Genomic DNA, 11,075 nt, shown 5'->3' with positions numbered 1-11,075 from the left:
GGTGAAGGGGCAAAAAGGGTGCTAGTGATGATGTGGCAGGGTGAGTCACATGCACAGTGGGTGCTTGCCAAGGGGTATGCCTATGGAACGTTGATGATGTGGGAATGGGGTGCACATGCAGTGCACAATGTGCTTGCAAAGAGACTGTGTGCTTGATAGGGGACTACCATGTGGTAGTGTTGAGGTGGCTACTGAGGTGGCAGTGACATGGCGGTTGGCTTGGTCAAATGATGCCATGGCAATCGATGATGACGTGGTAGTTGACATGGCCTTGATGATGTGGCCCTGATGAGTCAATGTGGTGATGTAGTAGTCGGTTGATGTGGCAGCTGATGTGGCAGGAGATAAGTCTCTAGCTAACGTGGCAGAGGATAGGGTGCTGATGATGACATGGCAGTCCTATCGCCATGTGGCAATCTCTTGACGTAGCATGTGCTTGACAGGGGACTGCCATGTGGTAGTGCTGAGGTGGCTACTGAGGTGGCAGTGACATGGCAGTTGACATGATGGCATGGCAGTCGATGATGATGTGGTAGTTGACATGGCCTTGATGATGTGGCCCTGATGAGTCAACATGGTGATGTAGTAGTCGGTTGATGTGGCAGCTGATGTGGTAGGAGATAAGTCTCTGCTAACGTGGCAGAGGATAGGGTGTTGATGATGACATGGCAGTCCTACCACCATGTGGCAATCTCTTGACGTAGCCTCAAGGTGTAGATAGGGCTTAGGATAAGGTTGATGTAGTGACACATGTTGATTGGAGGTTTATCGGAATCTTTTTTTATGCTCTGTGGAATCTCACAGATTTTGTTGATGATGGAGATTAGTCTGTGAAGCGGTGATGTGTTGTGTGGGTCATGCATTATGGCATCGCTAGTCGTTGAAGCAGGAGGTCATTGTTGCAGGGGCAATGGAGAGGCTCATTGTCTAGTCGCTTGGATGTTGGTCCCCTCGGTGTTGTTGCAGAGAAGGCCGCTTGGAGGCCACCTTGCGCATGACGTAGTCCATCATGAGCCTGTGCAGAAAGCGTTGTGGTCATTTGGAGGTCCGATCCTGCTATTCAGGTACTATTGATAGTAGGAGGTCCGCTCCTGCGCTGCTATTCATAGATGGAGGTGGCTATAGATACGTGTTGTGTTGATGGTGAAGGAGCTCGTGAGCTGTTTGTTTGGCTCATGAGGTTGGGAGCGGTGGCGAGCTGGAGGTCACTGAATCTAGTTGATGGCAGAAGGTTCATTAATGGAGTTGCAGAGGATTATTCGAGAGGAGCGTCGCACTGCAGATGATCTCGTTGTGCAGGTGGAGTCGACACTGCCATGATGAAGGCCGTGATGAAGGCATACGAAGCTTGGGTTGGTTGCTATCGATTGGCTTGCTATGGAGGCACTTGAATAGTAACTTAGTTGCTTGGTGCTTCGGCTATGAGATGACACTCCCTGTGAACCTTTAAAAGTCACTATTGAGTCGCCTCTTGTCTTGCTTGCCTGGCTGAGCATAGGAGTAGCATTACTGTTGCTGGCTGCTAGCGTGGAGGCCATGAGGAGTTGCTTGTGACCACCAAGAGGAGAACTCTGCTTATTGGATGTTGTTGCAAAAGCCCCTAAGAGTAAGGAAAGCTCACTAAGAGCTGGTAAACAAGGAGGCACATGAACAAAAATGGGTGCGAGGAACTTTTTCTCTCACAAAATCTCTCTCGGCCTAATAGAAAGTGGTCTTTCTCACACAAAGAAGCTCTCTCAATGAAAGAATGCAATGAATGGAAATCTCTCAAAGACAAAATGAGTAGAATTCGACAGAAATTCTCTCAAGAAAGAGGAAGTTCTCTCAATGGAAGAGAACACTCAAGAATCTCTTAATCTCTCTCGCTCTCACAAGAAGGATGGTGCCTCAGCAGAATGCAGAACCATGCTCTGATACCATGACAAAATATGAAGAGGGGAGAGGAGAAGAGTGGAGATGAGGAGAGAGGGCATAGCTAGAGAGCACACCACAAATGACTAATTGTACACTAGATTTAGTTGAAAATGTAGAATATATACAAACCCTTTTAGGGTTAGGGTTAGGGTATCTAACCCTTTCCTTTATAGCACTCTATTGGTTGAAAATGTAAAATATTTACAAACCCTTTTAGGGTTAGGGTTAGGATATCTTACCCTTTCCTTTATGGCACTCTATTGGGTTAGTGCTATGCACATACCTAACACATGATGTTGAGATGGTTTCTCAACAACCTAATGTAGGTGCATCCAGAACAAACCTCAATCAAGACATCTACAATCACAAGTAATGATGGAAAAAGTTGCATAGCCATGATAGAGTGAAGCAACTCGTTGCACCAAAAACATATGAAGCATCATCAAATGAGCTATAATATGACCTCGACACACAAGATGAAGACACAATGCTAGATGAGGGGACTAAACTACACAAGCAGAAGTAGAACTAGAAGCAAAGCTCCATCTTAGTAGACCTACATGCTTTCACTTCCACATAGGCCACATGGTAATATGCCATGTGAAAGATAAGGTAAAGGCTCAAGCTAGCACAATCAGCACATATTATCATGTCAACTGAGCACACTATGCCACACGGGCACATGTTTGCATGTAGCATACACATAATGCCCACCACATCACCATTTTGGCCACTCCTTCTTGAAAAAAGTTAAACAAAATTTCTAATGGCCATAACTTTTGATCCTTATGGAATTTTAACGTGCTATAAAAAGTAAAAAGCTTAACAAATCATGATCTATAGTGCTCACTCTAGATTTGACTTTTGACTTATATAGAGTTTAAAATCATTCAGTCCTTTTTATCAAAACCACATCTTGATCCACCACAACCTCTTCAAACTAGCACATAAAAGAATAAAGATAAAATATTTTGCTTCATTTTAAGTATTCATGTGTAGTCTGATTGTAGACTAGCAAGTCTTCCTTAGATGAGATTGAACTTCACCAATCTAAGAGAGCTATTTGCTTGGACTACCATGAGCGTCATTCCATTTAGATCTATGTTCAAATTCATACAGACCTCAGTACATTTGGAAGTGGATAGTTCATCACACCACTGATACACATTGTAGAGTGATCTTCCTTGACTATTTTTGGCATTGGTTTCTAAACATACATTAGCCTTTGTAAATCTTCTTGGCTATTCTTGACACATTTTTATTAGTATTGAATTACAGGCTTTATTCCATCTTGACTTGGATCACATTTTTTTTCAGTACTCCTCTCACATCCATGCAAATTGTATTATCTTTACAAAACACTTTGTTTTGAGAGGGAGTATTACAACTTAAGTAGTTAGGTGTAAGCCCCACATTGGTTGCTCAGAGTCATCCCCACAATGGTAGTAGCTAACAATGTTCACATGCTTGATGGCACACGGGTAATCCTCTAGCATAGAGCACCATATAGTCTAGCATGGAACTATTCATAGTCAGATCACAACAATGATATTCTAGTCACGACTTTGGATGAGATCCATGAGTGGAATTAGAACATACTTTGACCTTTTGTTTACAAAGGGTATGTACCAGTATATAATTATTTCAATTTAGACCTCAATCTTGAGAGAGTGGACATAAAATAACTTGATAACAATAAATTCATAATGAACTTCTTGATGAAGGAAATCAAACTAAAATGTTTTTTGTTTTGGGTTCTATGATTGGAAATTGTTATTTAAACAAACTAAAAATAAATGCATGAGTGCAACCTTATAATCAATTCTTTCATATTGAACCTCTTATAAATTGTACATGGTCAAAACCCTTCTTATTGTTTCCCTAAAACATGCCAACCATTGTAAACTTAAGACTTCCCTATATCTAGCTTACCAAGGGGAAACTTACCTTAGCACATTGAAACACTCAAATAATTTTTATTCATGCTTAAACTCCAATAATGGCCTAGTAACCTCCAAGTAGGACAACAAGCAGGTTGTTAGGATGGTTAAGCCAATAATGGCCTAGTAACCTCCCTCTCACTCTTAAGGCATGCATAACGCAAGGATAATTGCACCCACCACTAGGCCAAAACTCTATTGGCTAGTTTTCAAGCGTTTTTGACATGGGGACAAGAGATTCATCATAACTAGAGCCCCTTGAATAAGAGTGTGGTTAAAAACCATAGTTTGTCTTTCCTTAATAGCTATTGAACAAAAGCCCTGAGTCTCCACCTCCACATGTTTTCAAGCCAGATAAAAGATGGCCATTAGGGTTTGAATGCATAAAATATGAATTTTGTGTGTTTTTAAAACTAGGTAGCATTCACAAACATCTACCCATGGCCCTGAATAGGGATGTACTTCCACATGGCAGTCTTTAATGGGCCACTCAAAAAGTTTTTGTTGTCCACCAAAGGTAGCCTCGCCAGGTCACCCAAGGTGGGGACATCTAGAGAAGTGGGCCATTGAACCAAGAATCCTTTACTAACTCAACAACAACCACCATAGCTCATTGAACAACATCCATAGTATGTGAAGCTAATATTGTCTAGAGGTTATAAAATCCCTCCCTAAGGATAAAGCAAAATCCCAATGTATTTGTATTAATTTATAGAAATTTTAAAAATACATTTAAAATGTAGGTTTCTAAAAGGAGTGCTGTTCTCTACAAAATCAATGGATTTTGAGAACCTAGCCTTTACTTTCCAAAAGAAACCTTGCATTCAACAACTTGCCCTAGCTATGTGCTGAGTGAGTGGTCTAAGCCTACCATTTTTGTAATCCCAATTTTGTCTAATAAATTTTGTTAGCACTGCCTTGCAATGTAGCGCTCTACTGAGACTTTTGAAAAAAAACGTCCTCCCAATTGATTTTGGACACTCATCCCATGCCCAGGCCACTTTCTATTCTAATTTTTCTTGTGTGAGCATTCTCTCTCTCTCTCTCTCTCTCTCTCTCTCTCTCTCTCTCTCTCCTCTGTTCTCTTCCCAAATCACCTCATCAACATCCTCCTCCTCTATAGATATACTCCAATGCTTCCATAATAGCTAAAAAATATCAAAACAATGAAGGTAGTGCTATCGAGGTGCTATTGAGTACATCATATGCTCTCTTGTAAAGAGGATAAAGCAAAATCTGAGTGTATGTGTGTCAATTGACGACACTTTAAAACAAGGTGGAGAATCCACTGAGGCCCTGCTTTGAGAAGGGTGGAGTTGGTGTAAGGTCTATGTAAGGTGTATGGATCAAGGTATTGTAACCAAAATTGCAAAGGAATAGTTGGTTGTGAGGTAGAAAGTAAGAGAAGTAGTGGTATTAAAATTTTGATTGTTGGGATTTTTTTTCCAAAAATTTGTGTTTGTTACTATTTTTTTGTTTGGTTCATTTGAATTTGTAAGTATTGCTTGTTTTGTATAAGGTATTGGAAATAGTTCACCGAATTTGGTGAATTTACAGAGGTGCTTAGATACTTATTGTGGTGAGGAATAGTTAGTGAATGGATTTTTTTCCGTTAGTGTGTCGTGCACACAAAATAAAGTTAGAATGGGTTGAGTTTGTGATTTGAATTTTTTTGTTTCGTTTTGCCAAAGTATGTTTTTTTTCCTACACTCATGTGTGATTGTTTTTGTTTTGTTTGCGTTATGGTTTTTTTTTCCCAATCAACACTTTTTATTTGTTAAAAGTGTTGATTGGAATTAGGTCATTGAATTTTTTGAGTGTGTGGAATTGTTCAGGTATTTTTTGTTGTGAGTAGTTGGATAAATATATTTTTTAGTAATCTTGTAGATGCTGCTGTTCTGCAGGAGTTCAACTTCAAGATTATTCATAAACCAGGTAAGACCCATGTGGGCATTGATTGTTTGTCTAGGTTACCAATACCCAAGCAAACTCAAGGAGTTGACATGGAACTACCAAATGCTGATTTGTTCGCAATTGATTATTGTGAAAATGAGTATGTTGAGTTAGTCAATTTTTTGTCTCAAGGTACATTCCCTAAAACTATGCCTCAAGATAAGCACATGCAATTAGCTCTTAAGGCTTGGAAATATACTTTGATTGGTGTAAGGCTAAACCAATAGTGTGCAGATGGAATTCTTTGCCGATGGGTGCTACCTCATCAACGTGCAGTGGTGTTATAGGAGGCCTTGGGTCTGTCAAAAGGGCACTTTCAAGGCAATTTAACTGCTTGAAAAGTCTTACAAGAAGGTTTGTGGTGGGAGACATTGTTCAAATATGCTCAAAACAAGTGTACACAGTGCAATGTATGCCAACGCACTTGATGATTATCAGATAAATAGTCTATGCCTTTGCAAACCACTAGGACCTAGGAAGCCTTTCAACATTGGGGTCTGGATTTTGTTGGGCCCTTTAAACCCACAAAGTTCACTCAAAACAAGTATATAATCATTTTGCAATGCTATAAAGTGCACAGTAGCTAAGGAACTCTGAGATAATTTAGCTCAGAGCACAGCTAAATTTCTCTATGCAAATATTATGTGCTGGTATGGATGTCCTCTCCAAGTTATCCATGATCAAGGTACACATTTTCTCAATGATGTGATGCAAGTACTTAAAAAGGAATTCAAAATCATGCACACACTTTCCACAACTTATTATGCTCATGGTAATGGTGAAGCCGAGTCAACTAACAAAACATTGAAGCTCATCCTCACAAAGACAATACAATCTACTAAAGGTGAAGGGGACATTGAGTTATACTCTACTTTGTGGGCTCACAAAATGACTTACAAGGTAACTACCAACTTCATACCTTTTTCGTCATAGATTTTGGCATGGAAGTAGTTGTGCCCTTAGAATTTGTGGTTCCAAGTATTCGAGTAGCTATTGAGCATCATTTGGGTGAGCTAGAAGCAATCAAGGGACGATTGGATCAGCTAAGTCACTTGGATCAGATATGTCTCCGAGCGATTGGTCAAAGATGGTGATACACTGCAAAAGGGAAGCCTGGCATGATCAACATATTATGCTTAAGTATTTGAAGAAGGGTATGCTAGTATTACTCTATACTACTAAGTTTGGGCCCATCAAAACCAATTTTAAGCTGGAATGGAATGGACCCTATCGGTTGGTGGAAGTTCATGACAATGGAATGGTGCAACTCACAGACTTGGAAGGTAATGTGTTTTTTGAGTTGTACAATGGAAGAAAAGTTAAGCCATACCAAGCAGCAAGTTCTTCACACATAGGGAATTCGATAGTAAATCACTCAGTTGACAATGCCTTGGTGAATTTTTCACAAGTCAGCATGCCAGCTAGATGTTTAATTGTTGTGGATCAAATGCATTTTGTGCCACCACATGGCATGATTAAAGTTAAGGGCTCATTTATGCTAAGACATCATACTAAAGTAAGGGAGATCCATGCAACTACTGATTTGACGGGCACTAGAGTCATAGATTTTAAATGACTACAGTTGATCAGAAGCTCCAATGATCAAAACTGATACTAATTGCAAATTCAGTATATGCAATCGTTACCATCTTCATCCTCTTCAACAACCACCTCTCAAATACTCTATGTTTTCATTCTATCACTTCTGTCCATCCCTTTGAGCTTCTTGTCCTCATCAACCCAATCTATCAAACAATCACCCACCGCTTTCTTCACAACCTTCTCTTTCTGTGTCTAGCATTGTCATCTTTGTAGTGATGGCAGATCGTTAGAACCGTTCAAAGCGGAAGCACAACTCTCTTGTTTCTCCTCTACACCCCATTGAAGATTTCTCTGATTATGTTCTCACTGGAATTTTGGCATTGAATTGCACTCTCAAGTTCGCTCAAATGCCCTGGAAGGATGTCTACGATGAGGAGCTGCTAGCTGAGGAGATCCTAGACTCATATGACGTGAATGATCACAGTCTCATCATTAACGACACACATGTTAGGATTGATTTAGAGCTCCTATAGAGGGCATTCCAAATGAAGCAACAATCTGACCCCAAGAAGATGGAGATGCTAAACGTTGTGATGCATTCTTTGAGGCGGGCATTTACTCATCTTCATAGGGCTACCTCATCAACAAATTGAGAGATGAAGGATTGAAGATGACTTGTTGATTTTTTTTTGAGTTCTTCGGGCTCAAGAAGAGTGTTGGGTATGTGTCCCACCAGTATGTAGCCCAAGTCATTACGATAATGGAGGACCAGATCCATATGGAATGGTTCACAATTTTTGAAAAGGCTTTTGAGAACCAGCTCCGAGCTGTCAACAAGGGGCAAACCCATTACAAGCTCAGCCCCCACTTATGTATGCTCCATCATAGACTCATGTCTAGAAGAATGCCTTGGCCATGTGTGCTACTAGCAAAAGGGGTAGGAACTTCAAGAGTAGGTGGGCAAGATGAATAGGAGCAGGGTGAAGCCGAGTAGGGTAAGGGGCAATAGTAAGTGCAAGGTGAGCAATAGGACAAGGAACAGGAACAAGGCAAAGTTAAGCAAGACAAAGGAGAGAAACCATAATAGGGACAAGGAGAAGACCAACAACAAGACAAAGGCAAAGACCAACAGGAGCAAGGAATTGGCGAGGAGAAGCCAAATAAGCAGATGGGTGGACAACAGGGAGACGAGAAGCCAGAGGGGAACAGTGACAAGGACACCTATGAGAAAGCTAATGAGGGGGGGAATAGTGGGTAGGGCACCCCCAAGGGAGTAGGAACGATTGGAAGGGACCAGCCAGTAGAGTACCCCTAATGCAAAGGGAAACAATGGGGAGGACACAGTGGATCAGGAACCATTGAAAGAGGCCGAGCCTATGCATAGAGCTGAGCAACAAGGAGTTTGCTCAACACTCATTCATCTCACCTTGCCTCCACTTCGTACTTCCCTACAGAGCCTTGGACCCGTAGAGCTCTTTCCTCTCAACTTGCTACTAACTAAAGACGAGCATCAAGATTGCATGTTATAGAAAGTCAGTGGCAGGCGGTGATGAGTGAGAACATGGTCCATGCAACATAGTCCCTAAGCTATCTGGCCAACCATTGGATTTCCCCACATGTGCTACAGCATAACTTGTTTTTACAGGCTAGGTACCAAAAGGAAGTAAACAGATTTTTCAAGGAACAAAAAGTCGATTTGCGCAAGGTAGAAGGTGACCTAGCTGCAGAATGTAGGTCCCTAACAGAGCATAGTGGTTCACACTTGGTTCACACTCAAACTTAGCTGCAGTATGCACATACAAAATTAAAGACTGATCATGGAAACTTGCAGTGCAAGCTTGAGCATGAGGACATAATGAAAAAGGAAGGACACTGTGGTGTCCATTGCTACCAAAAATGTGAACATGCAGTGAACCGTGTAAAAGCTACAGCAATATATTATAGTGAGCAAGCACCAATAGAGGTGGACCATAGCCAAGTCGAGGCACTAGAATAGGAAAATGCATGCCTAAGGGATGAAGTAGCACAGGGGCAAACCCTACAAGAGGAGAATGCATGGCTCCAAGCATAGATAGAGAAGTACCAGCAACTTCAACAACTCATCCAGCTCCTCCAGGTGTCCGAAGAACATCCCAGCAACCTCCCTCTCAGAGAGCCATCCAATCACAATGGAGCTGGTGGACAAATCGGTGGCCACCAATAGTCAATTCAGAGTGAGCAAGAAGGCACCTTGGGCCAACATTCCTCGGCCGCAAGGGTGGGATTTCACAACCAAAGGGGTTAGAAGGGGTCACGTCCCATACACTATTGATGTTGCATTCTAGTCAAAAGACACATACTGAAGACAATACAGACGGACTACAATTTTGATATATCAGTGCAAATCCGAGTTTTGACAATGGTGGCAAATAAGGAGGAGCAAACCGAGTAGAATGCAGATGCCAAGCCCATTTCATTGGAGGGTATTTTGATTTTTGTAGCTACAACGAAAGTTTTGAGCATGTTCCACATAGGGAGGAGATGCCTATCCACTATAGTGTTTATCGGCACTATCCACTATAGGGAGGAGATGCCTATCCCACTATAGTGTTTATCAGCACCAGTTGGTAGGAGATGATGTTTTACTACACCCCCTACGCACTATGACATTTGGAACCCATCCAACCAATTATCTCGGTTTATGACAAGGCCATTCAAGACTTCAACCAATTTGTGGAAGAGCACACTAAGTGACAACACAATATCTTCAAAGTTGAGTGCAAGTTGATTCTCGCACGAGTTTGGTAGCTACCTAAGCCTACTATGGCCGAGTTACCCGACTATGGAAAGCTTTTATGAGAACTCAAACACTTGATCAGTAGCCATGTAACAGAAGCATGGTCCATGCATGATAAAATATGTGACCTCTGTAAGGAACCAGGGATTAAGTGGCAAGAACACATCAGCCAGGTGCAGTGGTACCACACCAATTTGGAAACCCTTGGCATTGAATTTCCATCTGAGGACACAGTTGCTGAAGCTTGGTCCTTGGATTGGATGGCTAACCCCGAGCGGCCACCAATAGACATCTCCAATGTCTATCCTTGACTAGCAAGAGGGCACCATTTTGACCCAGTGTGTTCCCCTCCTCGACAACCACCAACTGCTCAGGCATTTCAACTACTAGCACTTTCCCTTTCAACTCCCTTGCGATCTTTGTTGCCAACTCCTTCTGTGTCTTCCAATTGATGTCTTGCTCCTAATCCATCTTCTTGCATCTTGAACCACTTATGTGCCCATGCTTTCTCCTTGGATGGGGGTAAAGCAGCTACCATTTGCTTAACAAATAAGCTATCAATCTTATATTGACTTATGGGAATGTGCTTCTTGGAGAGTAGATACTTTACAGCACTATCCACTACATCATGCTTTACTTGCAAAATGATGCACTCCTCCATGGAGTGGTCTTTGTCCTTCTTTCCAAAAAAGCACTATTTTTGCATGATTTTCTCCGCTACCATAGATGCGTAGGTATTTGGAAGTACCTTACTAGTCTCCACATCCTAGCGGTCACCTCTTTTTTATCATTATTTTTGGCCTTTTTGGTAATAAAAGCCGGTGCTTCATAAGTGATATCTCCCTTTTTGCATGAAGCACACACCTTAAGTATTTGAAATAACACATCATCAGGAAAAAATATAATGCTTGTGTAGTCCTGATATCTATCCCTTACCATCTTGAAGCTTG

The sequence above is a fragment of the Dipteris shenzhenensis genome, chromosome 26, assembly GCF_047967505.1.
Source record: "Dipteris shenzhenensis isolate YYH24624 ecotype China chromosome 26, Dip_SZ_1.0, whole genome shotgun sequence".
Taxonomy (NCBI): Eukaryota; Viridiplantae; Streptophyta; class Polypodiopsida; order Gleicheniales; family Dipteridaceae; genus Dipteris; species Dipteris shenzhenensis.
The sequence above is the reverse complement of the archived record's forward strand: the minus strand, read 5'-3'. Positions refer to the sequence as shown.